The sequence below is a fragment of the Sapajus apella genome, unplaced genomic scaffold (assembly GCF_009761245.1).
Source record: "Sapajus apella isolate SASKATOON/1434 unplaced genomic scaffold, GSC_monkey_1.0 scaffold36, whole genome shotgun sequence".
Classification (NCBI taxonomy): Eukaryota; Metazoa; Chordata; class Mammalia; order Primates; family Cebidae; genus Sapajus; species Sapajus apella.
Window position 1 is genome coordinate 7,864,773 of NW_022436976.1, and position 26,774 is coordinate 7,891,546.

The following is a 26,774-nucleotide window of genomic DNA, read 5'->3' on the forward strand; positions in this document are numbered from 1 at the left end:
TCATATCCTTTGCCCACTTTTGAATGGGCTTGTTAATTTTTTTTCTTGTAAATCTGTTTTAGTTCTTTGTAAATTCTGGATATCAGCCCTTTGTCAGATGGGTAAACTGCAAAAATTTTTTCCCATTCTGTTGGTTGCCGATTCACTCTAATGACTGTTTCTTTTGCTGTGCAGAAGCTGTGGAGTTTGATTAGGTCCCATTTGTCTATTTTGGCTTTTGTTGTCAATGCTTTTGGTGTTTTGGTCATGAAGTCCTTGCCTACACCTATGACCTGAATGGTTTTGCCTAGATTTTCTTCTAGGGTTTTTACGGTGTTATGTCTTATGTTTAAGTCTTTAATCCATCTGGAGTTAATTTTAGTGTAAGGTGTCAGGAAGGGGTCCAGTTTCTGCTTTCTGCACATGGCTAGCTAGTTTTCCCAACACCATTTATTAAACAGGGAATCCTTTCCCCATTGCTTGTTTTTGTCTGGTTTGTCAAAGATCAGATGGTTGTAGATATGTTGTGTTGCCTCCGAGACCTCTGTTCTGTTCCGTTGGCCTATATCTCTGTTTTGGTACCAGTACCATGCTGTTTTGATTACTGAAGCCTTGTAGTATAGTTTGAAGTCCGGTAGTGTGATGCCTCCTGCTTTGTTCTTTTTGCTTAGAATTGACTTGGCTATGCAGGCTCTCTTTTGGTTCCATATGAAGTTTAAGGTGTTTTTTTCCAGTTCTGTGAAAAATGTCATTGGTAGTTTGATAGGGATAGCGTTCAATCTGTAAGTTACTTTGGGCAGTATGGCCATTTTCACAATATTGATTCTTCCTAACCATGAACATGGAATGTTTCTCCATCTGTTTGTGTCCTCTCTTATTTCGTTGAGCAGTGGCTTGTAGTTCTCCTTGAAGAGGCCCTTTACGTTCCTTGTTAGTTGTATTCCTAGGTAATTTATTCTCTTTGTGGCAATTGTGAATGGAAGTTCGTTCTTGATTTCGCTGTCTTTAAGTCTGTTATTGGTGTATAGGAATGCATGTGATTTTTGCACATTGATTTTGTATCCTGAGACTTTGCTGAAGTTGCTTATCAGTTTCAGGAACTTTTGGGCTGAGACAATGGGGTCTTCTAGATATACAATCATGTCGTCTGCAAATAGAGACAATTTGACTTCCTCCTTTCCTATTTGAATACCCTTTATTTCCTTTCCTTGCCTAATTCCTCTGGCTAGAACTTCTAGTACTATATTGAACAGGAGTGGTGAGAGAGGGCATCCTTCTCTAGTGCCACATTTCAAGGGAAATGCTTCCAGTTTTTGCCCATTCAGTATGATATTGGCTGTTGGTTTGTCATAAATAGCTTTTATTATTTTGAGATACGTTCTGTCAATACCTAGCTTATTGAGGGTTTTTAGCATAAAGGGCTGTTGAATTTTGTCAAAGGCCTTCTCTGCATCAATTGAGATAATCATGTGGTTTTTGTCTTTGGTTCTGTTTATGTGGTGAATTACGTTTATAGACTTGTGTGTGTTGAACCAGCCTTGCATCCCCGGGATGAAGCCTACTTGATCATGGTGGATAAGCTTTTTGATGTGCTGTTGCAATCGGCTTGTCAGTATTTTATTGAAGATTTTTGCATCTATGTTCATCATGGATATTGGCCTGAAGTTTTCTTTTCTTGTTGAGTCTCTGACAGGTTTTGGAATCAAGATGATGTTGGTCTCATAAAATGATTTGGGAAGAATTTCCTCTTTTTGTATTGTTTGGAATAGTTTCAGAAGGAATGGTACCAGCTCCTCTTTGTATGTCTGGTAGAATTCCGCTGTGAACCCGTCTGGACCTGGGCTTTTTTTGGGTGGTAAGCTCTTAATTGCTGCCTCAACTTCAGACCTTTTTATGGGTGTGTTCAGGGTTTCGACTTCTTACTGGTTTAGGCTTGGGCGGAGGCAAGTGTCCAGGAATTTATCCATTTCTTCCAGGTTTACTAGTTTATGTGCATAGAGATGTTTGTAATAATCTCTGATGATGGTTTGAGTTTCTGTGGAATCTGTGGTGATATCCCCTTTATCGATTTTTATTGCATCCATTTGGTTATTCTCTCTTTTCCTTTTTATTAATCTGGCTAGTGGTCTGTCTATTTTGTTGATTTTTTCAAAAAACCAGCTCCTGGATTTATTGATTTTTTTGAAGGGTTTTTTGTGTCTCTATCTCCTTCAGTTCTGCTCTGATCTTAGTTATTTCTTGTCTTCTGCTAGACTTTGAGTTTTTTTGATCCTGCTCCTCTAGCTGTTTCAGTTTTGATGATAGGGTGTCAATTTTTGATCTCTCCTTGCTTCTCATGTGGGCACTTATTGCTATATATTTTCCTCTAGAGACTGCTTTAAATGTGTCCCAGAGATTCTGGTATGTTGTGTCTTCATTCTCGTTGGTTTCGAAGAATATCTTTATTTCAGTCTTCATTTCATTGTTGATCCAGTCAACATTCAAGAGCAAGTTGTTCAGTTTCCATGAAGCTGTGTGGTTCTGCGTTAGTTTTTGAATTCTGAGTTCTAACTTGATTGCTCTGTGGTCTGAGAGACTGTTTCTTATGATTTCCGTTCTTTTGCATTTGCTGAGGAGTGATTTACTCCCAATTACGTGGTCAATTTTAGAGTAGGTGTGATGTGGTGCTGAGAAGAATGTATATTCTGTGGATTTGGGGTGGAGAGTTCTGTAAATGTCTATTAGGTTTGCTTGGTCCAGGTCTGAGTTCAAGTCCTGGATATCCTTGTTAATTTTCTGTCTGGTTGATCTGTCTAATATTAACAATGGGATGTTAAAGTCTCCCACTATAATCGTGTGGGAGTCTAAGTCTCTTTGTAAGTCATTAAGAACTTGCCTTATGTATCTGGGTGCTCCTGTATTGGGGGCATATATATTTAGGATCGTTAGCTTTTCTTGTTGCATTGATCCTTTTACCATTATGTAATGTCCTTCTTTGTCTCTTTTGATCTTTGTTGCTTTAAAGTCTAATTTATCAGAGATGAGAATTGCAACTCCTGCTTTTTTTTTTTTTTTTTTTTGCTCTCCATTTGCTTGGTAAATCTTCCTCCATCCCTTTATTTTGAGCCTTTGTGTATCCTTGCATGTAAGATGGGTTTCCTGGATACAGCACACCGATGGATTTTGGTTGTTTATCCAATTTTCCAGTCTGTGTCTTTTGATTGGGGCATTTAGTCCATTTACATTTAGGGTTAATATTGTTATGTGTGCCATTTGGTGCTAGCTGGCTGTTTTGCCCATTAGTTGATGCAGATTCTTCAATGTGTTGATTCTCTTTATCATTTGGCATGTTTTTGGAGTGGCTGGTACTGGTTGTTCCTTTATATGTGTAGAGCCTCTTTCAGGAGCTCTTGTAAAACTGGCCTGGTGGTGACGAAATCTCTGAGTACTTGCATGTTCACAAAGGATTTTATTTTTCCTTCACTTATGAAGCTTAGTTTGGCTGGATAGGAGATTCTAGGTTGAAAGTTCTTTTCTTTAAGGATGTTGAATATTGGCCCCCACTCTCTTCTGGCTTGTAGGGTTTCTGCTGGGAGATCTGCTGTGAGTCTGATGGGCTTCCCTTTGTGAGTAACCCGACCTTTCTCTCTGGCTGCCCTTAGTATTTTCTCCTTCATTTCAAACCTGGTAAATCTGACGATTATGTGCCTTGGGGTTGCTCTTCTTGACGAATATCTTTGTGGTGTTCTCTGTATTTCCTGGACTTGAATATTTGCCTGCCTTGCTAGGTTGGGGAAGTTTTCCTGGATAATAACCTGAAGAGTACTTTCCAGCTTGGATTCATTCTCTTCGTTGCATTCAGGTACACCTATCAAACGTAGATTAGGTCTTTTCACATAGTCTCACATTTCTTGGATACTTTGTTCATTCCTTTTTACCCCTTTTACTCTATTCTTGCCTTCCCGTTTTATTTCATTGAGTTAATCTTCGACCTCTGATATTCTTGCTTCTGCTTGGTCAATTCGGCTGTTGATACTTGTACATGCTTCGTGAAGTTCTCGTGTTGTGTTTTTCAGCTCCATCAATTCACTTATATTCCTTTCTATTTTGTCCATTCTCGTTAGCATTTTGTCAAATCTTTTTTCAAGGTTCTTAGTTTCTTTGCATTGGGTTAGAACATGTTCTTTTAGTTCACAGAAGTTTCTTACTACCCACCTTCTGAAGCCTGATTCTGTCATTTCGTCACACTCGTTCTCCATCCAACCTTGTTCCCTTGCTGGTGAGGAGTTGTGATCCCTTTTAGGAGGAGAGGTGTTCTGGTTTCGGGTGTTTTCATCCTTTTTGCGCTGGTTTCTTCCCATCTTTATGGATTTATCCACCTGTCGTCTTTGTAGTTGCTGGCTTTCAGATTGGGCCTCTGAGTGGACGTTCTGTTTGTTGATGATGAGGTTATTTCTGTTTCTTGGTTTTTCTTCTGACAGTCTGGCCCCTCTGCTGTAGGTCTGCTGAGTTCCACTCCCGGCCCTGATTGCCTGGGGATCACCTGCAGCAGCCTCTGCGCTTTCACTGGGAGCTGCAATCCTGAGCTGTTCCTAAACGGCCATCTTGGATCCCCTCCCAGTGGGATTTTTCTTTGAGAAATTGATGAGCTGATTCTAAAATTTGTATTACAATACAAAAGATCTAAATTGTCCAAAAATTTTTTTAAAAAGAAAAAAAGTTGAAGGACTTACACTACCTGATTCCAAACTTCTTGTAAAGCTACTATAATGCAAAAAATGTGATATTGACATGGGATGGATATATCAATGCAAAAAATTAATAAAATCTAGGGATAAGTGCACACATATGCATTCAATTGATTTTCCATCAAGATGCCTGTACAATTCATTAGGATAAGAAAAGTGTTTTTAACAAATGGTATCTAAACAACTAGATATTCATATGAAAGTAAACAAACCTTGGCCCTTAGGTACTACATATTTAAAAATTAATAAAGTTCATAGACCAAACATAAAACCTAGAACCAAAAGCTTTTAAAATGAAGCATAAAGATTATCCTTCCCTTTTAGTAAGCAAAGACTTCTTAGATATAACACAAAAAGGAAACAACTTCATCAAAATTTAAAAGTTTTACTCATCCAAAGACGCCATGAAGAAAATTAAAAGGTAAGTCACAGACTGAGAAAAAAAATTTCAGTATATATATCTGACAAAGGATTCATATACAGATTATATGAAGAACTCTTATGAATCACAATAAAAAGTCCAATGACCCAATTAGAAAATGGACAAATGACTTGAACAGATACTTCATGAAAGAAAATATATGAACAGTCAACAAGCAGAAGAGAAGACATTTAACATTTCACACCCACTAGGATGGTTAAAATAAAAAAGATTGGCAAACTACATTTTGGTGAGGATACAGAAAAACTGACACTCTCATGTATTGCTGGTAGAAGTGGAAAATCACACATCCACTTTGGTGAACAAATATGACAATTCTTAAATACGTAAACCCCCACCCTAGAACTCATCAATTCCATTTCCAGTTTTCTCCCTAAGAAGAATGAAAACATGTATTAATTAAATGATTTGCACTTTCATATTGTAGCAGTTTTATTATAATAGACAAAAACTGAAAACAGCCTAGATATATCCATCACAGGAAAATAGATAAATGAATTGTAGGGTATACACGTAATGGAATACTACTGAGCAATTTAAAAGGAACAAATTGCTGATACATGAATTAATATCAAAAACATTTTGCTGAGTGAAAGAAGTCAGGCACAATAGTATACATGTATAAATCCATTTATGTGACTTTCAAGCATAGACAAAATTAACCTATGTAAATAGGAATTGAAAAGTAATTCCTTCTTAGGGAGAAGAGACTTGACTGGAAATGAGCACAAGGAAAGCTTTGTCAGAGCTGAAGACGTGTCTTGTTTTGGGTGATGGTAACACACATATATATAATTGTTAAAATTAATCAGACTGAACACTTACAATCTGTGTATATATTTTACATTTAATTAACATTTAAATTTGAAAAGTACACACACTTTTCCAAAATAAAGGAGACTAAAGAGACAACTGCACACAACACATGATTTGGAATGTTCCTTTCTTACAAAATGTAAAATGATTGCAATAATTCATAACATTTGAATTGGGTCTGCAGAGTAGACAGAAGTATAATATCAATAATAATTTTCTAATTTTGACGATTGTTCTGTGGTTATGTGAGAGAATATCATTTTTAAGAAATGTCCAGTAAACCATTTGCGGTCAAAGGGTCCATTTCTTCAAGTAAATAGATTATAAATAAATTTTTGTGCTATTTTTTAAAACATTTCTCACTGAAATTCTGGAAAAATAAAGAGCTAAAAGGGCCAGGCATGGTGGCTTATACCTGTAATTCCAGCACGTCTAGAGGTTGAGGCAGGAGAATCAAGACCAGCCTGGGCTGTAATTCCAGCACGTCTAGAGGTTGAGGCAGGAGAATCAAGACCAGCCTGGGCAACCAAACAAGACCTTTTCTCTACAAAAAAATATAAATATAAATACATATAAACTTTATTCATTTATTAATATAAATAATATAAAATTTTATTACTATAAATATTAATTTAAAAACCATCATTTTAAATTCCAGTTAATGAATCACATTAACTGCATTCTACATATAAAAGTTTTGTCTCACATCTAAATGTGGCACATCTAAATATGACAATTAGATGTGCAACAAAACTTTCATATATAGAGGCATATTACATATTCAGCCTATGGATGATGCATAATATGCATATTGACGTATTTATAATAATGCCCAGCCTCCCTAGATATTAGGAAGAAGCTCCCATGTTATAAAATATAAAACTTGACCATTCCACATTTGTTCAATGCTTTTTTACAGCTCTTACAGGGATGATTTTTCTCTAAAGTAATACAAGATTATCACAGGATTTCACAATTATTAGAGTTGAATAATTGTTTTCAAGAAATATTATGAAAGATTATGAAAGTGTGCGTTGCTTTTATGGTGTTATACTATTGGCATAGGATAAATTAATCAGAGGTCTTCAAGGTTAAAGGTCATAATTTATTTTTTCACACAACAAGAAAAGTTGACAGGCATATGTAAAATTCAAAGACAGAAAAAAAAATTTATTTATAGGAACCAATTAATAAATTTTGCTAAATTTTAAAACATGAATTTGACTCTATGTTTTCAGCTCAATATGAAAGTTATTGAAAAGTAGGAATATAAAACTGCTGTTTGGGGAGCAATATAGGTATAATTTTAAAACATTATCTCCCATAATGTTTAGAACTATGCCTCAGTAGAAAAGGCATCTAGTATTTGGCATATTGAATGATTTTCTGTGACTGATATGACTCATGGAAATGATGATCAGAACACTTGGAAGTGATGATCAGGACAAATACTCAGAAGACCTGACATCTCTTTATTCCTAGCTGTGTGACTCATTAGCCAAGGCACCTGAGCACACATTTAACTTGCCTGGGTCCTCATCTAGAAACAATGAAGAATACTCTTTGCCCTACTTGGTTCGAATTACTGTGAAGATTGCTTCTGCTTTCATACATCAAGCACCCTTCATTCGGTAAATACATACTGAGCTTAGGAGCTAGGTGCCTTGGAGAATGCAAGGCAAATAAAGCAGAAGCTTTTTCTCCAGAAGGAAATATTTTTATAATTTATATAAATAACCGAAGTAAAAATGTCATAGATAAGCTAAAAATGATAAGGCAAAGTACCACAGGCATTCAAAGGATGGAGAAATTGTACCCCTGAGTGTGCACTGTGGAAGGCTTCAAGACACTGGCTGAGCCAAGCTGAAAATAGATGGGGCTCAATAGATAGAAATGGAAGAGAGAGTTTTGTGTAAAAGGAGGTATTTGGGAAAAATCACAGGAATAGCAATTTAAAAAAAAAAAAGTGACTTTGAGAAGTATGATGAAATAAATTTGTCCAGAAGTGTAAGGGAGCCAGATGAATAACGTAAATGATCTAAACTGTCTGAGAGCCTTATTATACAGAGTATCCAGGACTTGGGTGAACTATAGAGCATATATGCCATGTAAAGCATACAGATTTAATTTTGAAAAGAATAAAACACAGTGTGAGCTAACTCAGCCATCCACGTTCTGAATTCAGCCTGCATAATTTCCTAAACTAGAAAGCAAGGGCAATTGATAAGAAATTAAAGCACAAAGAAAAAGAAAGGAAGATGGGTCAGATCCTGCACAGCTTTGAATGGCTCAGTGAGGAGCTTCTGCTGAAAGCGCTCAACCACCCAAGTTCTCAGAATGGGAGAAACTGTTGACCCCATACTGCTAAGGATGATACCTGTTATCTGCCAGCGACTGACCTAGGTACTAGGGATAGGGCAATGCACAAAACCAATAAAATCCCTGTCCTCATGGAGTTCCTGATCTAATAGGAAGTGACAAATATATACTGTCAGGTAGGGCTATGAAGAAATAAACCCACACAAGACAATGGAAGTGTTGAAGTGAGATGCTATTTTAGGTAAAGTGTTTTTGGAAAGCATCTTAGCTGAGGGGAATGTTAAGCAGGGATGTGAAGAAGGGAAGGAGGAAGGCATACGCATACGACTGTCTGAGGGTAGAGGCTATCAAACTGAACAGCAAGCACAAAATTCCTAGAGCAGTATCTTGCTTGGCAAGTCGGAACAGCAAAGATGCTCACGTAGCTGGTGAGGAGTTAGCAAGAGGAAAGAATAATCACGCCCAAGTCAGACAGGCCCTTGCACATCCTGAGAGAGGCTGGATTTAATTCCAACTATGTGGTAGGTGCTCATTGAAGGTTTGGGGCCAGGGCGTGACATTTCAAATTGACATTTTTAAAGACTCACTTTGGTTGCTGTGTGGGAAAATGACGAGTAGCAAGGAGTGGCAAAAATGAAAGCAGAGAGAGAGGAGGCTGTTGTACTATGCCAGATGAATTTTAAAAGCATTTATTAAGCACCTACTATATGCCAGACACTGCATTAGCAGTGGAGATTCTAAAATGAGAAAGTGGTTTTCTTGGCCTCTAGAAACACAGAATAAATGTAATAGGAGCTTAGAGTGGAACACAGATTAAAAAAAAGAAGGTATCAAACAAAAGGGAATAACTCAACTCTTAAGTGCTTCACCCAGTTTAAGAGTATAAAATGATTGGGTTGCTGGAGATTAGAAGAGAAACTGAAGAGATTTCATTGGAGAGAATTACACTGTGGGTCCCACCTTCCACCAAGGAGAGTGCTTTCCTCTTACCACAGGACTACTGAGTTCGTTTCTGAAGAGTCTCTTCTGAAAACTTAGTTTTTGTTTCCTTTGCAGTTAGGAGAATATGATGAAGTGGTATCTGATGCCTTAAAAATTTAAAACAAAAGGTGACTTGATTAGAAAATTAAAGGAGAGGTTCTGATCACTGGCACTGACCAGAAGTTGCCAGGGGCAAAAGTTTAATAAATGTTTACAAGGGCCAGAAGGGCGCCACAAAAGAGCAAGCCCACGTGGAGTCTGTCTTGAGAGCCTGTCCTGTCCACTAGAAGGGGGAAAAGTCTCAGCAAAGCAGAATCTTGCCTATTTTTTTAATGACCCCAAATGGTTTCTGTCAACTCTCAATATAAATATTTTCAGGAATAAAAATATATAATATGTCTACTATTGATACTGTTTCATTTGTTACTATATGAACCTCAGGAAAACATTATGAGATTGATAAAATCTGTCATACTCAGTTCAAAGTACAATTATGAATATTGGTCCAAGCCTAGCTCATCATTTTTTGGTTCATTTTATCACCCAAACCTTGCTCATCTACCTCTCCACCTTCTTACAGGCATCCAGGGTCAAGCATCTGTTTCTTCTCAAAAATTGTGGTTTTGAGATGTTGAAATATGTCAGTTCTGATGTATGCAGGTCTAATTTATTCCTTTTAATATTATAAAACCTCATATCACATGAAAAGACATTGTATTCATCCATTCTATCTTTCAATTATTTCAGCTGTTTCTGATTCCTATTTCAAAAACTGCCATGCCAAACATTCTTGTGTGTGCTTCCCTATGCATGTGTGAAAGAATTCCTCTGGTAATGTGCCTTGTGGTAGAATTTCTAGGTATTTTGGAAGCACACCTACACAATTTCAGCTTCTCCAAAATTATTTTCAGTTTTGCTCACCCAATAGCAATGTATATGAGTGCTCATTTCTCCATATTATTGCCTCTACTTGTATCATCTACTTTTTAATTTTTGTTGTTTTTGTGGGTACATGGTGCCATCTCATCAACTCTTGCTAGGGATACACAATATATATTTTAAAAGCAGCATTTTAAAATCAAATTTCCCAAACTAAAGAAAATGGGAAAAAAATTGGGCCTACTATGTACTAACTTCATCAAGCTAAGGTCCACTGGCTTGAAATTCTCACAGCCAGCACAGCAGTCTGAGCTCAACCTGGGACATTTGAGCTCAGTGGGAGGAGAGGCGTCTGCCATTACTGAGGCTCAAGTAGGCAGTTTTAAACCTCGCCTGTATGAGCAAAGTCATCGGGAAGTTTACACAGCAACTGGGTGGAGCCCACGGCAGGTCAACAAGGCCTCTGTAGGCAGATTGTGACTAGTCTCCCTTTTTGTTAGGCAAGGTGTCTCTGAAAAAAGGCAGCAGTACATCAGGGACTTATAAATAAAGCCCCCACCTTTCTGGGACAGAGCACCTGGGAAGAGGGGTGGTTGTGGGTTTGGATTCAGCAGACTTAAACGTTCCTGCCTAGGAGCTCTGAAGGGAGCAACGGAGCTCCCAGCACAGCACTTGAGCTCTGATAAGGGACAGACTGCCTCTTCAAGTGGCTCACTGACTCCCATGTATCCTGACTGGTAGTTGCTCATACAGGAGAGCTCTGGCTGACACCTGGCAGGTACCTTTCTGGGACAAATCTACCAGAAGAAGGAACAGGCATCAATCTTTGCTGTTCTGCAGCCCCAGCAGGTGATTTCCAGGCAAACAGGGTCTAGAGTGGACCTCTAGCAAACTCCAGCAGACCTGCAGCAGAGGGACCTGTTAGAAGGAAAATGAAAAAACAAAGAAATAGCTTCAACATCAACAGAAAGGATGTCCGTCCACTCAGAGACCCCATCCAAAAGTCACCAACTTCAAAGACCAAGGGTAGATAAATTCACATAGATGGGAAGAAACCAGCACAAAACGGATGAAATCAGCAAAAAACAGAATGCCTCTTTGCCTCCAAGGGATCACAACTCCTCAATAGCAGGGAAACAAAACTGGATGGAGAATGAGTTTGATGAATTGACAGAAGCAGGCTTCACAAAGTAGTTAATAACAAACTTCTCCAAGCTAAAGGAGCATCTTCTAACCCAATGCAAGGAAACTAAGAAGCTTGAAAAAAAGGTTGGATGAAATGCTAACTAGAATAACCAGCATAGAGAAGAACATAAACAACTTGATGGAGGTGAAAAACACAGCACGAGAATTTCATGAAGCATTCACAAGTTTCAATAGCTGAATTGATCAAGTGGACGAAAGGATATCAGAGATTGAAGATCAACTCAATGAAATAAAGTGAGAAGGCAAGATTAGAAAAAAGAATGAAAAGAAATGAACAAAGTTTCCAAGAAATATGGGATTATGTGAAAAGATCAAACCTACATTTGATCAGTGTAACTGAATGTGATGGGTAGAAGGAAACCAAGTTGGAAAACACTCTTCAGGATATTATCCAAGGGAACTTCCCCAACCTAGCAAGGCAAGCCAACATTCAAATCCAGGAAATACAGAGAACACCACAAAGATATTCCTCAAGGATAGCAACCCCAAGGCACATAATCGTCAGATTCACCAAGGTTGAAATGAAAGAAAAAATGCTAAGGGCAGCCAAAGAGAAAGGTCGGGATACCCACAAAGGGAAGCTCATCATACGCACAGTAGATCTCTCAGAAGAAACCCAAAAGCCAGAAGAAAGTGGGGGCCAATATTCCACATCCATAAAGAAAAGAGTTTTCAATCCAGAATTTCATATCCATCCAAACTAATCTTCATAAGCAAAGGAGAAATAAAATCCTTTACAGACAAGCAATACTGAGAAGTTTCATCACCACCAGGCCTGCCTTATAAGAGTTCCTGAAGAAAGCACTAAACATGGAAAGGAACAACAAGTACCAGCTACTGCAAAAAAGTACCAAATGGTAAAGACCATCAATACTATGAAAAATCTGCATCAACTAATGGGCAAAACAACCAGTTAGCATCAAAATGGCAGGATCAAATTCACATGTAACAATATTAACTTTAAATGTAAATGGACTAACTGCCCTAATCAAAAGACACAGACTGGCAAATTCAATAAAGAGTCAAGACCCATTGCTGTGCTGTATCCAGGAGACCCATCTCACATGCAAAGACACATATTGGCTCAAAATAAAGGAATGGAGGAAGATATATCAAGCAAATGGAGAGGAAAAAAAAAAAGCAGGGATCCTAGTCTCTGATAAAATAGACTTTAAAGCAACAAAGATCAAAAGAGACAAAGAAGGACATTACATAATGGTAAAGGGATAAATGCAACAAGAAGAGCTAACTATCCTAAATATATATGCACCCAATACAGGATCACCCAAATACATAAAGTAAGGTCTTAACTACCTACAAAGAGACTTAGACTCCCATGCGATAATAGTGGGAGACTTTAACACCCCACTGTCAATATTAGACAGATCAATGAGACAGAAAACTAACAAGGATATCCAGGACTTGAAATCAGATCTGGACCAAGTGGACCTAATAAACATATACAGAACGCTTCATCCCAAATCCACAGAATATACATTCTTCTCAGCACCTCATCACACTTACTCTAAAATTGACCACATAATTGGCAGTAAATCACTCCTCAGCAAATGCAAACAAACAGAAATCATGACAAACAGTCTCTCAGACCACAGTGCAATCAAATTAGAACTCAGGATTAAGAAGTTCACTCAAAACCATACAACTACATGGAAACTGAACAACCTGCTCCTGAATGACTACTGGATAAATAATGAAATGAAGGCAGAAATAAAGATATTTTCAAAACCAGTGAGAATGAACAATGTACCAGAATCTCTGGGACACATTTAAAGTAGTGTCTAGAGGGAAATTTATAGCACTAAATGCCCATATGAGAAGCAAAGAAAGATCTAAAATCAACACCCTAATGTCATGATTAATAGAACTAGAGGAGCAAGATCAAACAAAGTTAAAATTAGCAAAAGACAAGAAATAGCTAAGATCAGAACAAAACTGAAGGAGATAGAGACGCAAAAAAAAAAAAACTTCAAAAAAATCAATAAATCCAGGAGCTGGATTTTGAAAAGATCAACAAAATAGATCACTAGCCAAAATAATAAATAAGAAAAGAGAGAAGAATTGAATAGATGCAATAAAAAATGATAAGGGGAACATCACCACCAATCCAAAAGAAATACAAACTACCATTAGAAATTACTACAAATACCTTTATGCAAATAAACCAGTTAATCTAGAAGAAATGGATAAATTCCTAGTCACTTACACCCTCCCAAGACTAAACCAGGTAGAAGTTGAATCACTGAATAGATCATTAACAAGGTCTCAAATTGATGCAGCAATTAATAGCCTACCAACTAAAAAAGGCCAGGACCAGGCGGGTGCACAGCCTAATTCTACCAGAGGTACAAAGAGGAGCTAGTACCATTCCTTCTGAAACTATTCCATACAAAACAAAAGTGGGAATCCTCCCTAACTCATTTTATGAGACCAACATCATCCTGATACCAAAACCTGGTAAAGACACAACTTAAAAACAAAATGTCAGGCCAATATCCATGATGAACATTGATGTGAAAATCCTCAATAATACTGGCAAATCGAATCCAACAGCATATCAAAAAGCTTGTCCATTCCAATCAAGTCAGCTTCATCCCTGGGATGCAAGCCTTGTTCAACATACACAAATCTATAAATGTAATCCATCACAGAAACAGAACCAAAGACAAAAACTACTAGATGATCTCAATAGATGCAAAGAAGGCCTTCAACAAAATTTAACAGCACCTTATGCTAAAAACTCTCAATAAACTAGGTATTGATGGAATGTATCTCAAAGTGATAAGAGGTATTTATGACAAACCCACAGCTAATATCATCCTGAGTGGGCAAAACCTGGAAGCATTCCCTTTGAAAACTGGCACAAGACAAGGATACCCTCTCTCACCACTCTTATTCAACATAGTATTGGAAGTTCTGGCCAGGGCAATCAGGAAAGAAAAAGAAATAGAGGATATTCAATTAGGAAAAGAGGAAGTCAAATTGTCTCTATTAGCAGATTACATGATTGTATATTTAGAAGACCCCCTTGTCTCAGCCCAAAATCTCCTTAAGCTGATAAGCAACTTCAGCAAAGTCTCAGTATATAATTTTAATGTGCAAAAATCACAAGCATTCCTAGGTATCAATAACAGACACACAGAGAGCCAAATCGTAAGGGAACTCCCATTCACAATTGCTACAAAGAGAATAAAATACCTAGGAATACAACTTACAAGGGATGTGAAGGACCTTTTCAAGGAGAATTACAGACCACTGCTAAAGGAAATAAGAGAGGACACAAACAGTTGTAAAAACATTCCATGCTAATGGTTAGGAAGAATAAATATAATGAAAATGGCTATACTGCCCAAAGTAATTTATAGATTCAATGCTATCCCCATCAAACTACCATTGACTTTCTTCACAGAATTGGAGAAAATCACCTTAAACTTCATATGGAACCAAAGAGAGCCTGTATAGCCAAGTCAATTCTAAGTAAAAAGAACAAAGCTGGAGGCATCACGCTACCTGACTTCAAACTATACTACAAGCCTACAGTAATCAAAACATCATGGTACTGGTACCAAAACAGATATATAGACCAATGGAACAGGACAGAGGCCTCAGAAGTAACACCACACATCTACAACCATCTGACCTTTGACAAACCTAACAAAAACAAGCAATGGGAAAAGGATTCCCTATTTATAAATGGTGTTGGGATAACCAGGCTAGCCATACACAGAAAGCTGAAATTGGATCCCTTCCTTATACCTCATACAAAAATTAACACCAGATGGAATAAAGATGTAAACATAAGACGTAACACCATAAAAACCTACAAGAAAACCTAGGCAATACCATTCAGGACATAGGCATAGGCAAGGGCTTAACAACTAAAACACAAAAAGCGATGGCAACAAAGGCCAAAATGGACAAAATGGGGTTTAACTAAACTAAAGAGCGTCTGCACAGCAAAACAAACAAACAAACAAAAAATTATCATCAGCATGAAGAGGCAAACAACAGAATGGGAGAAAATTTTTGCAATCTACCCATCTGACAAAGGGCTAATATTCAGAATCTACAAAGATCTTAAACAAATTTACAAGAAGAAAAACAAAACCACCCCATCAATATGAGACAGACTGAGTGTGCTAAGAACCTGATTACATGAGCATTAATTTCTCTTTGTCAGGTTTATCATTGTAAACCAGGAAAACAATCTCTATCTCACAGTGTTGTTGTATCAAATTAAATATCTAAAAGCATCAGCAAAGTCCTAATAAAGAATAAACCACTCCAGGACTTGAAATCAGATCTGGACCAAGTGGACCTAATAAACATATACAGAACTCTTCATCCCAAATCCACAGTGTAAATGAAAGTTACACTAAAATAATTATTAAAGCTATTTCAGTGGAGTCATATTATTTGTACAGTTAATGTGAAACTGAATTGTATGTTTGGAAAAAGAAAAAAACAGAAAAAGAAAAACTATATCAATAGTGATGGAAATCATATTTTGCATAATATAACAGATCTTAGTTTGTCATGCTGCTACAAACAAAAGGCCTGAGATTGGTTAGTTTATAAACAAGATAAATTTATTTTCTCACAGTTCTGGAGGCTAGGAAATCCAATATCAAGGTAGCATTAGGTTCAGTGTCTGGTAAAGGCTTCTCCCTCATAGATGGCTCCATCTGAGTCTCCCCACATGGCAGAAGGGACAGAAGAGCACAAATGACCTAAGCTAGTTCCCTCCAGCCCTTTATTGGGCACTAATTCATTCATGAGGACTCTGCTCTCAAGCCTTAATCATTTTTCAAAAGGCCTCACCTCTTAATACGATAGGGATTAAGTTTCGACATAAATTTTGGAGGAAACACACATTATAACCATAGCAATATTTTATTATACTTAACACATTTCTATAATCATTATATATACATGTTAACCTATATCATTGTGCACACTAAACCTTAAATACTGTACACCATAGGTGACGTAGCAGTTTTTCAAGAATAATTCTCACTTCAGAAACTCTCTGGACCTTAAGAAGTCTTCCTGGGAGTTCATAAGAACAAACATCATCGTTATCAGCTGTGTGTCATTGTTTAGCAGGTCTCTTTTCTTTTTCTTTTTATTATGCTTTAAGTTCTGGAATACATGTGCAGAACATACAGGTTTGTTAAGTAGGCATACATGTGCCATGGTGGTTTGCTACATCCATCAACCAGTCATCTACATTAGGTATTTGTCCTAATGCTGTCCCTCCCCTAGTCTCCCACCCGCTAACAGGCCCCAGTGTGTGATGTTCCCCTCCCTGTGTCCCTGTGTTCTCATTGTTCACCTCCCACTTATGAGTGAGGAAATGTGGTGCTTGTGTTTCTGTTCCTGTTAGTTTGCTGAGAATGATGGGTTTCCAGCTTCAACCATGTCCCTGCCAAGTCTCTCTTCTACCCCAATTTAGAAAAGGATACACCTTAAAAAATGGGGAACTATCCTGGCCTTCATTTACACTTTCCCATTTCTACCCTTCATTGGCATTTTAAGCATCAAAAAACTTGGCAGAAACCTTTGGATTAATATAATTTCCAGAATTTCTGCTCATCAAAACTGCTTCAGTTTATCCTCAGTGCAGCAGAATCCCTGGCCTAATCTATTAAATAAATATTAAACTTTATTTCTCACTTATTTCATCAGTGTGTAACACTTCAGACTTATAAATTAAAAGCACATTTCAAATGGATTTTTCTCGGAATGTACTCATTAGTGTCAACATTTCCACTTTGAGGTCTACACATTGATTTCTAAAGTAGCCAGTGCCCTATTCTTCACCTAGTGAGTTCCATAATGTGCTGTGATAATTAATTGATATTGAAGAGGTATACATCAACAAGATTAGGTTCTTTTTGTTATTGACTAATGTACTTGATTATTCTATAAAGGGTAGGCATTCTAAGATGCTGGTATTTTTAAACTTCTTTAAAAAGTCATAGGTATAGTCAATATCTCTAAAATATAAACCACTTCGATTCCTGGAATATGCTACTGATGTGTTCAAGAGATGTGGCAAATAATTAAAAATCTTTAGCAAAAAGCTTCTATGATGGGTTTTACTTAGCTAATTCCTGGACATGGAAAATATTCTCTATTTGCCAAAAGCATTTAGTAAAAATCAATGAATTTACAAAGTAATGGTACAAGCTGTAAGAACAAAGCAGATCTTGAAATATTACTTGAAGAATAAATAAACTGGAGAGGAAATAACATTTAATGAAATAATTTCTTTTTCTTCCAGCAATATGCATTATCTGAAAATTGAACCTAGATTAAGAAAGGCATTTTAGAAAAAATGAAGAAGAAGAAAAAGAAAGGAAAACTTCAAGAGAGAACAAGGGAGCATTTTTGTTTCTCTTTTAAACTAGAAAAGAGCAGAAATCCTGTTGAGCAGTTCAGGGTCACTGGGACAGAGCTCTAGGTCATGCCATGAGTTACCGTCAGCTCACTGCAATTCAGCTTCATTCCAGAAATCTCTCAAACCTGGAATTTTGATCATCCTTTGTTTTTATTTCACTTGCTGTTACATCAATTCCTTTTACTTCACTGGCTTTTTCCAGCATCTTTGACCAGTGTCAGGATATTTTTTTTCCCTAAAACTATGAACATCTTTTTTAAAGTTAATGACATTGTTTTAAAGGGTATATGTGATTTTTGTGAAATAATTTCTTGGGCAAGTGGGTTTGTCAGTATTACTTCTTCCTAGAGAAAAAACAAAACTATTAGTTTATAGGACACTAATTAACCTTTTAAATTGATGTAAACATCTTTGCCTAGATAACTGGTGCCCTGATACCTCTTCAGACACTAACTTTGTTATATCCTTTAAGTAATGCATGGTAATATTAAAGTTATAGGTACAACATGGTATCAAATTGCATTTGCAGCAGAATCCTACAATCAGAACCTCTCATTTAATAGAGGCCTATCTTATGGTTTTTTTGGTTTGTTTGTTTTATTTATTTATTTATTTTAGACAGAGTCTCACCCTGTCACCCAGGCTGGAGTACAGTGGTATAATCTTGGCTCACTACAACCTCTACCTCCTGGGTTCAAGTGATTCTCTTTCCTCAACATCCTGAGTAGCTGGGACTACAGAAGCATGCTACAATGCCTGGCTAATTTTTTATTTTTAGTAGAAACCATGTTTCACCATATTGGCCAGGCTGGTCTTCAACTCCTGACCTCAAGTGATCTGCTCGCCTTAGCCTCCCAAAATGCTGGGATTAAAGGCATAAGCCACCACTCCCAGCCCTACCTTATGTTTTAACATAAGCATTTTGCCCCTGCAAATTCTCCCTTGCAAATTCACAAGATTAGTAACAAAGTACAAAATTACTACATTTGCCCTGTACTCTGTTAATCAGACATAAATCTGGTTTAAACTTTTGCTTGAAATTTGGGTTAAGGGTGTGTTTTAAAGTTTTCTTTGGCAAGACAATAGGTTCCCTATTCCCTGAAAAAGTCTGTGACTCATATTAGGCAACAGCAATGAAGCTGTAAAGCTCTTGGTGGATGCACCACAGCTGCAAAGAGAAGTTCCATTGCAGATAAGTCACAAGGAAGCCTACTCTAACATCCAATTGACATTTTCTACAGGGTAGGAAAAACTTTTCTTCCTCTTCAAGAATCACTGGGAAAACGACCCACTTCAAATTGAAAATTTTAATTTCTGTGAGTTGACCCATGTATGTGGTGATGCCACTGTACTCTTTCCCTCTTTCTCTTTTTGCTTCAGCCTCATAGGGAAGAGTTAACAGAAGTCAGAAAGAGCAGTCATTTCTGGAAAACTTTGATCATTCAAAAGCCTCAAATTGTGTAACAGGCTGAAATCAGTCATTCTACTTCTCCAAGTATATTAGTCCATTTTCACACTGCTCATAAATACGTACCCAAGACTTGGTAATTTATGAAGAATAAGAGGTTTAATAAACTCACACTTCCATGTGGCTGGGGAGGCCTCACGATCATGGCAGAAGGCAAAAGTCACGTCTTACATGGTGGCAGGCAAGAGAGAAAATGAGAGCCAAGTGAAAAGGGAAATCCCTTATAAAACCACCATATCTCTTGAGACTTATTCACTACCATGAGAATAGTAAGGGGGAAACCACCCCCATGACTCAATTATCTCCCACTGGGTTCCTACTGCAAAATGTGAGAATTATGGGAACTACAATTCAAGATTAGATTTGGGTGGGGACACAACCAAACCATATCACCAAGTAATTGACAACAAAAAAGCACCATAGCTATTATGTTACAGTTGAAAAATAGAGATTTTTTTATTATTGTCATACATGTCTGATAGTCTGTAAAATTTAATCTTTGAATAATTCCAGGGATGCATATCCTAAAAGAACATAAAAGAAATCAAACAGGCATATAAAAGAAACAAACTAGTTAGCCTGAGAGACATATACTGCTATTACTTTTTTCATTTAGCCTAAGAGACATATACTCCTATTACTTTTTCCATTTTCTTTGCTCTATTTTCTACTTAATTGGTAAAAAACACATTTAATACACTGTGCCTTTCCACTGGGTTGCCCTTGGTTATGACTAATCCTGAGAACTGGATTTCCTGATATTGTGGGCTAACTACATGTTTTCACTATTAATGAATGCTTGGATTTACATAATTTGCTGCAGGAAAAGCAAGCAAAAGAAATAGAGATAAATAAACTGTTCATATTTTTTATTAGGTAAAAATTTTCTGCTGGCCAGAAAATAATTTCTTAAATCTATGTTAGATATTGGGAACATTTTCCTTCTCAACTAGTTTCCATGTAACACCTTCTTATTTGGTTACTGACCATCCCAGACATTCAAGGATGAAACCACATCAAGCACTTCTTCAGAATGTGAGAGGAAGAAATATTATTCTCTTAAGGAAAAAGCAAGTAAACACTGGAAAACAAAGCAACAGTGTAAGCATTACTTCATCCAGTCCCCTAAATGGCTTTATTTCATTCTGCTTGGTAATCCTTCTTTTTGATGAATATGATTGTTCACAAGTCAGTAAGCTATCTTGAGTTATTCTCTCAAAGATCAAGTATACATAGTAGCACTGATGACTCCTAAAACCTTTAGCATTGTATGGCTTTCTTCTCTAGAACTATCCTGATTTAACTATTATCTAAGATAGTAGTGCTCATAAAAAGTCACAAATTATAACAAAGAACAGCAAGAGACTATGTTTTGCTTCTTATCAAGGACGATTTTTCCCAAGATGGTGTTAAAAAATTGCAGTAAGTATAGGTTAGTGCAAAAGCAATCGTGGTTTTACCATTAATTTTAATGACAAAAATGCAATTACTTTTGCACCAATCTCATATGTCAAGCAAAACATTTTGTACCATAGCTAATATATTGTCAAGTCTTTAAACAAAGATAAATGGGTTGTTGTCCTACTGTAGATTTTGACATGCTGTAAAAAAAATTAGAAGGAATTTCTCGAATGTTTTTGACCCGGGAAAATATTGTTTAAACAACATCAATTAAGAGCTGTTCTTTCATATATTACAGCTTCAAAAAAACTAATGTATGATTACAGGAATCCTGAAGGCACAAAATAGCAAAGTCAAAGGGAAAACATAAGTATTGCACTATAGCCATTCCCAGTGCGTAACAAGGTTTCCAAATAACTAAGACTGAGTGCTTTCTGTAACTGAAACCCCAAATGCTGAACTAATAAATTCTGTGTGATTTTTCCTTAAATAACCTTTTCCATCTACACCCACAAAAGTGGTGCAGATAGTAATACAGATAGTTTAAAACTGGATTTTCAAACTTTGGGCCCACTTGATCATGATGAATTAATTTTTGGATGTGCTCCCAAATTCAGCTTGCTAGTATTTTATTGAGGATTTCTCCATCCATGCTCATTAGCGATATTGGACTGTAGTTTTCTTTTTTGTTGTGTCTTTGCCGATTATGGTATCAGGTTGATACTAGTTTCATGGAATGAATTAGGGAAGAGTTTCTCCTCCTCAATATTTTGGAATAGTTTCAGTAGGGTTGGTACCAGCTCTTCTTGGTACATCTGGTAGAATTTAGCTGTGAATCCATCTGAATGGCTTTTTTTTTATTGGTAAGTTTTTGTTTGCTTTGTTTTGTTTTAGTCATTCAATTTCATTACTTGTTATATCTCTGTTCAGGATTTCTGTTTCTTCCTGGTTCAATCTTGGGAGACTGTGTTTCCAGGAATTTATCCATTTCCTCTAGGTGTGCTAGTGTGTGTGCATAAAGATATTTACACCATCTCTGAGCATCTTTTATATTTCTGTGGGATCGGTTCTGATGCCATTTTTCTTATTTCTCATTGTGTTTATTTGTATCTTCTCTCTTTTTTCTTTGTTAATCTACCTAGCAGTCTGTTTCATCTATCCTTTCAAAACACAAACTTTCATTTCATTCATCCTTTTGTGGGTCTTAATTACATTTAACTCTTCTCGATGTTAGTTATTTCTTTTATTCTGGTATTCCAAGCACCTGGAGATATACATGGGTGTGGAACAGAGAGATAGCTGCTGCACCATGATCTCAGGAAAGCACGCTGGGGCACACAGCAACTACACATGCAGACTGGTTCCAGTTTGCAAAGCTGACCCTGGCTGCAGATCTCACCAACTAGGAGAAAGCATGGCTTCAGAAATTCTCCTTTCACTCCATACCTGTGATGGGAGAGAGCCTAATTCCAGTGCCTACTGCTGGGATGCTTTCCAAATTTGTCACTCAATTCTGGTAGCGGGGTCATGCCCCACTCCAGAATAACTGCACCAATCTCTGACCTAACTAAAATGCTTGCTTGGCCACACTGCTGGGTTGCCAAAAAATGGCTGACTTCACATGAGCCCAGGTAAAAAATGACACCCTGCTTTCAGTCCTGGATCTGAGAAAATGCCTAAAGCTTTTCCCAGTGTCTTTCCCTCTCTACTTCTCCAATCCTCTCCCAACATTAGCCCAGGGTTTCGGAGAAACAAAGTGCTTTCCCTTGGCCTGGGTTGCCTGGATCCCTAGTGGAAAGGTGAATCACAAAAGAAGACTCTGCCCCTTGCTCATACTGGATTTTCACTCACTTTTATCAGCCTGACATTGTCCTGGGAGTTGTTCATCAACTTTCACCTCCCCAGAATCTGCAGTATTGTTCACTATTCTAGTAAATTCCCTTCTTCTTTTTGAATTAAAGCAAATAGAATTGGTGTATTGGTGCATTTTCATGCTGCTGATATAGACATTCCTGAGACTGGGCAATTTACAGAAGGAAGAGATTTAATTGGACTTACAGTTCCACATGACTAGGGAAGCCTCATAATCACTGTGGAAGGCAAGGAGGAGCAAGTCACGTCTTACATGTATGGCAGCAGGCAAAGAGAGAATCAGGAAGATGCAAAAGTGGAAAACCCTGATGAAACCATCAGATACCATGAGACTTATTCCACAAGGAGAACAGTATGAGGGAAACCCCTCCCATGATTCAATTATCTTCCATCAGCTTCCCCCCACAATATGTGGGAATAATGGGAGTACAATTCCAGATAAGATTTGGATTGGGACACAGCCACACCATATCAGTTGGTCTTTTCTCACTATTTTGCTATTTCCAAGTGACTGAGTCATACCAAAAGCCTCTTTTTTTTTTTTTTTTTCTTTTTTGGGATGGAGTCTCTCTCTGTCACCCAGGCTGGAGTGCAGTGGTGCAGTCTTGGCTCACTGCCACCTCCACCTCCAGGGTTCAACCAATTCTTCTGCCTCAGCCTCCCAAATATCTGGGACTACGGGCATGTGCCACCACACCCAGCTAATGTTTTGTATTTTTAGTAGAGAAGAGGTTTCACTGTGTTAGCCAGGATGGTCTCTATATCCTGACCTCATAATCCACCCACCCCGGCCTCCCAAAGTTCTGGGATTACAGGCCTGAGCCACCACACCTGGCCACTAAAAGCCTCTTATCTGCTGTCTTGGGAAAAATTAAAAAGTACCAAGCTTTTTAGAAATGTACCACATACTTTTCTATACTTCAGTTTCATTGTAAAATACTGATAATTATACTTGTCTCATGGGTTGTTTTGTTTTGTTTTGTTTGTTTTTTTGAGGATTAAGAAATTATACCTAGTGCAATATCTGGGATAAAGCATACTTTTAAAAATATATTTCCCACCCCTTTCCTTTTACATACACATATACATATCTTTTTTTTTCAAGCTGCCTCTTGAAATTGGTATGGAAGTATACTTGCATCAATAATGTCAAGTGGCTTTATTGCTCAAAAATTTCTTAAACCTAATAGTGAACTGAAAATAAATATTTTTTACATTTTCATTTCCCTTGATTTTTTATTTAATATGTTTACAAGGCAGAGTTAAAGTGGATAGACATATTTCTGGAAAGACAAAAAATTTAATGAGTAGTATTTGGGGTAGTATGCTAATGATAAAATACACATTTCTTTATTTTTTAAAACTTTTATTTTAGATTCGGGGGTATGTGTGCAGTTTTTTTTACATAGGTATATTGTGTGATGCTGAGATTTAGGATATGAATGATCCCATCACCCAGGCACTGTGCATAGTACCTAACAGGTACTTTTTCAGCCCTAGTCCCCCTCCCTCTACCTTCTAATAGTCTCCAGTTTCTATTGCTGCTATTTTTATGCCCATGTGTACCCAATGTTTAGCTCCCACTTATAAGTGATAACATTTGGTATTTGGTTTTCTGTGTCTGTGTTAATTTACTTAGGATAATGGGCTCTAGGTGCATCCATGTTGCTGCAAGGGACATTATTTTGTTATTTTTTATGGTTGTGTAGTATTCTGTGGTGTATATGCACCACATTTTCTTGATCCAATCCACTGTTGATGGGCACCTAGACTGATTACATGTCTTTGCTATTGTCAACAGTGCTGCAATGAACATGTGAGTACATGTGTCTTTTGGTAGAATAATTTTTCTTTTGGATGTATACCCAGTATTAGGATCCCTTGATTGAATGGTAGTTCTATTTAAGTTATTTCAAAAATCTCCAAACTGCTTTCCACAAGGGCTGAACAAATTTACATTCCCACCAACAGTGTATAAGTGAGGTAGGAGAATAGAGAATTAGGATAACTGAGGGTTAAGGTAGAAGCAAAAGAACAGCAGGTGCAGCTAGTTCTAGGCAAGATTAGGCAGCATACAGGATGCTCCTGTATAACAAGACAGAAGCTTCCACTTCAGCCTCTGATTGACCACGGGCCAAGTCTCTACTTAGCCTCTGATTGGTCACAGGCCAACTTTTCATAGGATGTAACCAATTGGAGGCCTCTAAAGGGCACCTAGGAGTGTTACCAAATTCTTTCAGCTGATTAAAAACCCTAAAGAACATTGTAATCGAAGCTCTTGAGCCACCTGCTTAAGCCTGCTCCCTCTCTTTACTTTCGTTTCGATAAATCTGCACTTTTGTTGCTTCTTCTTTCATTGCTTCATTCTTTTGTTGCTTTGTTTGTGCATTTTGTTCAATTCTTTGTTTAATGCACCAAGAACCTGGACAACTCACAGATAAGATCTTCCATCAGGTAAGATAAGCATTTATTTTCTCTTCAGCCTTGCCAGTGTCTGTTGTTTTTTGACTTTTTAATAATACCTATTCTGACTAGTGTGCAATGGTATCTCATTGTGGTTTTGATTTGCATTTCTCTGATGATTAGCGACGTAGAGCACTTTTTCATGTTTGTTGGCGGCTGTATATTTTCTTTTGAGAAATGTCTGTGTTCTTTGCTCATTTTTAATGGGTTTATTTGGTTCTTGTTTGTTGACTTAAGTTCCTTGTAGACTCTGGATATTAGACCTTTGCTCGATGCATAGTTTGCAAATATTTTCTCTCGTTCCGTAGGTTGTCTGTTTACTCTGTTCATAGTTTCTACGTGTCAATTTTTGTTTTTGTTGTAATTGCTTTAGAGGATTTAGTCATAAACCCTTTCCCATTGCTGATGTCCAGAATGGCATTTCCTAGGTTTTCTTCAAGGATGTAGTTTCAGGTCTTACATTTAAATCTTTAATACATCTTGAGTTAATTTTTGCATATGGTGAAAGATAAGGATGCAGGTTCAATCTTCTGCTTATGGGTAGCCAGCTAACCCTGCAACATTTATTGAATAGGAAGCCCTTTTTACATTGCTTGTTTTTGTTGACTGTTAAACATCCGATGGCTATAGGTATGCAGCATTATTTCTTGAGTTTCTATTTTGTTCCATTGGTCTATGTGTGTCTCTCTCTCTCTTTTTTTTTTTTTAACCAGTACAATCCTGTTTTTATTTCTTTACCCTTACAACGTAAGTTGAAACCAAGTAGTGTGGTGCCTATGGCTTTCTTCTTTTTGCTTAGGATTGCTTGGCTATTTGGACTCTTTCCTGGTTCCATATACATTTTAGAATAATTTTTTTCTGTTTCTATGAAGAAAGACATAGGTAGTTTTATAGGGGTAGTGTTGAATCTATACATTTTTGGGGCAGTTGGGGCCATTTTAATGATATTGATTTGTCCAACCCATGAGCATGGAATCTTTTTTCATTCCTTTGTGTCATCTTTGATTTCTTTTAGCAGGTTTTATAGTTCTCCTCATAGAGATGTTTCACCTCCTCAGTTAGATGTATTCCTAGGCAATTTATTTTGTGTGTGTGGCTATTATTAATGGGATTGTGTTCTTGATTTGGCTCTCAGCTTAAATATTATTGTTGTACAGAAATGCTAGGGGTTTTTTACACTGATTTTTTTACACTGTATACTAAAGCTTTACTGAAATCATTTATCAGTTCTTGAAGCCTTTTGCTAGAGTCGTCAGGGTTTTCTAGGTATAAAATCATATTATCTGTGAAGAAAGATAATTTGACTTCTTCTTTTCTTATTTGGATGCCTTTTCTTTCTCTTGCCTGATTGCCCTGGCTAGGACTTCACAGTTACTTTAAAATAACATTGGACAAATGGAATTATTAATAATGGTACCAGAGTCCAACCCTGTGAATTAGGCTCTTTAATTATACCACCATATTTTAAATTTTTTTCATGGCAGCAGTGTAGCCTGGATCTTAAGAGGCTGATGTTTTAATCTTGTCTCTGGGATTTTAGCAAATAACTTCTTCAAGCTATAGTGTTTTTTCTATTTAAAATGACATAATAATACAGTGATATAACAATACCACAGTAAGGATCAGATTAAATAATTACAAAGGTTACAAATCTAAAAATTCCAGGCAAGAGAATCTTATTTTTATGGCTAATGAAGAGATGTAAACATGGTCAAATCCAGACAATCACAGAGTATAAACATAGTTATTGGTAAACACTTCTGATTATGATAGAAAAAGACTCAAAAATCTCAGAGGAGG

The 26,774-nt window shown here is 37.1% G+C and overlaps 1 long non-coding RNA gene across 1 annotated transcript; it reads right to left on the reverse strand.

Moving 5' to 3' along the window:
- Positions 1 to 776: 776 nt before the first annotated feature.
- LOC116563797 lies at positions 777 to 26,178 on the reverse strand. The gene is made up of 3 exons (XR_004274571.1): positions 25,936 to 26,178; positions 10,625 to 10,628; positions 777 to 808 (listed from the first exon to the last, which is right to left on the reverse strand). It is a non-coding gene; the product is annotated as an uncharacterized LOC116563797 (long non-coding RNA).
- Positions 26,179 to 26,774: the final 596 nt, after the last annotated feature.